Source organism: Chiloscyllium punctatum, chromosome 34, assembly GCF_047496795.1.
Source record: "Chiloscyllium punctatum isolate Juve2018m chromosome 34, sChiPun1.3, whole genome shotgun sequence".
Taxonomy (NCBI): Eukaryota; Metazoa; Chordata; class Chondrichthyes; order Orectolobiformes; family Hemiscylliidae; genus Chiloscyllium; species Chiloscyllium punctatum.
The window spans coordinates 27539571-27544824 of record NC_092772.1 but is presented as its reverse complement, the minus strand read 5'-3'; the positions used below and the strand labels follow the sequence as shown (position 1 = coordinate 27544824).

At 46.0% G+C, this 5254-nt stretch overlaps 1 non-coding gene across 1 annotated transcript; it reads right to left on the bottom strand.

Annotated features, from left to right (window-relative positions):
* Positions 1-229: 229 nt before the first annotated feature.
* On the bottom strand, positions 230-311 carry trnal-uaa (transfer RNA leucine (anticodon UAA)). Its single transcript has one exon. It is a non-coding gene; the product is annotated as a tRNA-Leu (tRNA).
* Positions 312-5254: the final 4943 nt, after the last annotated feature.

The window sequence follows — 5254 nt, the reverse complement described above, 5'->3', positions numbered from 1 at the left end:
TGAGGCTCGGTGCAAAGGTCGGGCTCGAACCACCAAACTTTCAGACAAATGAGCTGACTATTTGAGATACAGAAACTGGCCATGCAGATCTCCGAAAGCAGAGGGATTGAGGAGAGTCGGACAGCAAGGACTCACACTGTTTTCAGAGTCAGTCCGGAGCAGCTGCAAACACATAGGGCGTGCTCAGCTTCTGCTTATGTTCAACTGGGCAGTAGAACATCAGTTATCTTGGTAGCGGTGGGATTCGAACCCACGACTCGATAGAGACTGGAGCTTAAATCCAGCGCCTGACACCACTCGGCCACGCAACCTTACAGATTACAGAAACAGAATGTCAAAATTGTCATTACTAGTGTTTCAGCATCGCTTCACTTCAGGCACTAACAGATCGCGCATTGAATAATGAACGTGGTGCAATTTCGAAAGTATTTGAAAGGGTTTCCAAGGTTTGCACTGTTTGGACAATAGCACGAAGCTGAATAGACTTCGACAGTTTTCCCTGGAGCTTCAGGGCTGAGGAATGGCCTTACAGAATTTTATAAAGTCATGAGGCAGACGGACAGAGAAAAGAGTCAGGGAGTATTTTTTCACAAGGCACATGAGTTCAAAGCGAGATAACATTGGTTAAATGTGAGAACAGTAATATTTAAAGGGGATGTGAGGGACAGTTGTTTTACACACAGCCATTTCCGTGTGTACAGAATGAATTGTCATATTTAATGTCAGAGACTGGTGCGCTCACAACATTTCAAAGACAACTGAAAGGATTCGGAGAGATAAGGGACAAAATTTGGCAAATATTGGTTAGATTAATTTCGGTTATCTGTTTAGCAGTGGCAAGTTAGATAGCAGGGTCTGTTTCCGTGCTTGGCAACTCTGAGACGCTCCAGAAGCTGACACCAGCTTGAATAGACCATTTGCTAAAAAACGCGTGCTGTTTGTTACTCAATTAGAGCGTTTGGCTATTTTTCCTGGAGGGTGGATTTTGGCCTGAAGAAAAATACCACACAAATTGTGTTAACCCCTCAGCACTCCAGCGAATCCAAAAACTGACAGCTCTTAGCGTGGAACAGAAGCATAACAGAAAAGGCGGACCCATTGCCAGACACACTGGCATGCTGACTTTGAGGGAGTGCGCGTCATCTATGTCATGTACTGCAGCGAGACAATTCCAAACCGTGCTTCCAAACTTACTGCAGCTTTAATGCATTGTCAAGTCCCAGAAAGTGCTCAAGTAACTTACAACAAAACAGAACAACAATGAACCATGAGAAGTGAAGATGACCAATTCCATTCTTGATTAAATTGGGTCAACAATGCGCTGGTCCCTCCATCTGATGGAGAGGACCAATCCCCAGCCTCCCTGACCAGGACAGGAATGAAGGAAACCAGAGAGCTAGAACAACGTTTCACACCGTGATTGCCCACCGTTTCACCACAGCAACAAAAACCAGCGAACAGATTCAGTGTAGGATCTGGTTTCACATCAGCAATGAAATATCAATCCCCACTCACTTTCAGGGAAAACGGTGCCCACCGTAAATTGTCTGGAATAGACAATAGACAATAGATGCAGGAGTAGGCCATTCTGCCCTTCGAGCCTGCACCGCCATTCAATATGATCATGGCTGATCATTCCTAATCAGTATCCTGTTCCAGCCTTATCTCCATACCCCTTGACTCCACTATCTTTAAGAGCTCTATCCAATTCTTTCTTAAAAGAATCCAGAGACTGGGCCTCCACTGCCCTCTGGGGCAGAGCATTCCACACAGCCACCACTCTCTGGGTGAAGTAGTTTCTCCTCATCTCTGTCCTAAATGGTCTACCCCGTATTTTTAAGTTGTGTCCTCTGGTTCGGCACTCCCCCATCAACGGAAATATGTTCCCTCCTGCCAGAGTGTCCAGTCCTTTCATAATCCTATACGTTTCAATCAGATCCCCTCTCAGTCTTCTAAACTCAAGGGGACACAAGCCCAGTTGCTTCAGTCTTTCCGTGTAAGGCAATCCTGCCATTCCAGGAATTGACCTCGTGAACCTACGCTGCACTCCCTCAATAGCCAGAATGTCTTTCCTCAAATTTGGAGACCAGAACTGTACACAGTACTCCAGGTGTGGTCTCACCAGGGCCCTGTACAGCTGCAGAAGCACCTCTTTGCTTCTATACTCAATCCCTCTTGTTATGAAGGCCAGCATGCTATTAGCCTTCTTCACGACCTGCTGTACCTGCATGCTTGCCTTCATTGACTGGTGGACAAGAACACCCAGATCTCTCTGAACAGCCCCTTTACCTAATTTGATACCATTGAGGTAGTAATCTGCCTTCCTGTTCTTGCCACCAAAGTGGATAAACAGACATTTATCCACATTAAACTGCATCTGCCATGCATCTGCCCACACACCTAACTTGTCCAGGTCACCCTGTAATCCCCTAACATCCTCATCACATTTCACCCTACCACCTAGCTTTGTGTCATCAGCAAATTTGCTAATGTTATTGCTGATACCATCTTCTATATCATTTACATATATTGTAAAAAGCTGCGGTCCCAGCACGGATCCCTGTGGTACCCCACTGGTCACTGCCTGCCATTCCGAAATGGAGCCGTTAATCACTACCCTTTGTTTCCTATTAGCCAACCAATTCTCTATCCAATCTAGTACTTTGCCCCCAATCCCGTGCGCCCTAATTTTACTCACTAACCTCTTGTGTGGGACTTTATCAAAAGCTTTCTGAAAGTCCAGGTACACTACATCCACTGGATCTCCCTCGTCCATCTTCCGAGTTACATCCTCAAAAAATTCAAGAAGATTAGTCAAGCATGATTTCCCCTTCATAAATCCATGCTGACTCTGTCCTATCCTGTTACTATTATCCAGATGTGCCGTAATTTCATCCTTTATAATAGACTCCAGCATCTTTCCCACCACTGAGGTCAGACTAACTGGTCTATAATTTCCTGCTTTCTCCCGCCCACCCTTCTTAAAAAGTGGCACAACATTAGCCGCCCTCCAATCCTCAGGAACCAACCCCGATTCTATTGAACTCTGGAAAATAATCACCAGCGCATCCACGATTTCCCGAGCCACCTCCTTCAGTACCCTGGGATGCAGGCCATCAGGTCCCGGAGACTTATCAACCTTCAGACCTAACAGTCTCTCCAACACCAAATCCTGGCAAATAGAAATTCCCTTAAGTTCAGGTCCTTCAGCCACTGTTACCTCAGGGAGATTGCTTGTGTCTTCCCCAGTGAACACAGATCTGAAGTACCCATTTAATTCCTCTGCCATTTCTTCGTTCCCAGTTATATATTCCCCTGCTTCTGTCTTCAAGGGCCCAATTTTTGTCCTAACTATTTTTTTGCCTTGGACATACCTAAAAAAGCTTTTACTATCCTCCTTTATATTCTTGGCCAGTTTACCTTCGTACCTCATTTTTTTCTCTGCGTATTTCCTTCTTACTAATCCTCTGTTGTTCTTTAAAAGCTTCCCAGTCCTCCGTTTTCCCGCTTATCCTCGCTAAGTTCTACTTTTTCTCTTTTAACCTTATATGTTTCTTTACTTCCCTTGTCAGCCACGGCCGCCCATGTCTCCTCCTGGGATCTTTCTTCCTTTTAGGAATGAACTGATCCTGCATCTTCTGCATTATACACAGAAATATCCGCTATTGTTCCTCCACGGTCTTCCCTGTTAAGGTATTGAACTTTGGCCAGTTGCTCCCTCATAGCTCCATATTTCCCTTTATTCAACTGAAATATTGTCACTTCAGATTGTACCCACTCCCTCTCAAATTGCAGATTGAAGCTTATTGTATTATGGTCACTACTTCCCAATGGCTCCTTCACTTCGAGGTCACTGACCAATTCTGGTTCGTTACACAATACCAGATCCAGAATCGCCTTATCCCTGGTCGGCTCCAGCACCAGCTGCTCTAAAAATCCATCTCTGAGGCACTCCACAAAGTCTCTTTCTTGAGGCCCGATACCATCCTGATTCTCCCAGTCTACCTGCATGTTAAAATCCCCCATAACAACTGTAATAACATCTTTGCGACAAGCCAATTTCAGCTCCTGATTCAACTTACCTCCAACATCCAGACTACTGTTTGGGGGCCTGTAGATGACTCCCATGAGGGTCTTTTTACCCTCTATGTTTCGAAGCCCTATCCACACTGACTCTACATCCCCTGACTCTAGGTCCGCCCGCGCAAGGGACTGAATATCTTCCCTTACCAACAAGGCCACCCCACCCCCTCTGCCCGTCAGTCTATCCTTACGATAACACGTGTAGCCTTGAATATTCATTTCCCAGGCACTGTCCCCATGAAGCCACGTCTCAGTTATCCCCACAATATCGTATCTGCCAATTTCCAAAAGAGCCTCAAGCTCATCCACCTTGTGTCTAATGCTTCGTGCATTCATATATAGAATTTTTAATTTGTTACTGCTCTCACCCTTCCCCTCAACCCTTATTTCACTCAACTTTACAGCATGATACCTTTTCCAGTTTTCTGCCTACTTGATACAGTTGTCTTTCTTGACTTCTCTTGTTCTAACTACCCCTTCAATTTCCTTTTTAAGCATCCAGCTTGTCCCCTCCCCCCGCTACTTAGTTTAAATGTAGCGGTGTCGCAGCAGAAAACCTGCCTGCCAGAATGCCGATCCCTGTTCTATTAAGGTGCAAGCCGTCTCTCTTGTAGAATTTATGGTTACCATAAAATATACCCCAGTGATCCAAGAACTTGAAACCTTGCTTCCTGCACCAGTTCCCCAACCACACGTTCACGTCCATTATCTCCCGGTTTCTGGCCACACTAGCCCGAGGAACTGGAAGCAAACTGGAGATAACCACCTTGGACGTCCTGCCTTTTAGCCTTCTTCCTAGTTCTGCGAAGTCTCGCTGTAGTATGTTCCTCCTCTTCTTCCCGACATCATTTGTGCCGACGTGTACCACCACCTCGGGCACTTCAACCTCGTCCTTGAGGATGTCCTGCACTCTGTCCGCGATGTCTTTCACTCTAGCACCAGGAAGGCAACACACCATCCTTAAATCCCGTCTGCTGCCACAAAAACCCCGGTCAGTTCCTCTCACGATGGAGTCCCCTATTACCATGGCTCTATGCGATGTCCGACTCTTCCGCTCTGCTTCTGCGGCAACTTTTGATTGACAAACATAGCCGCCTTGCGAACTGGCAGTGTCATCAGACTCTACTGTTTCCAAAAGCTTCAACTTGTTCCTGACAGGAACTTCTCCCGG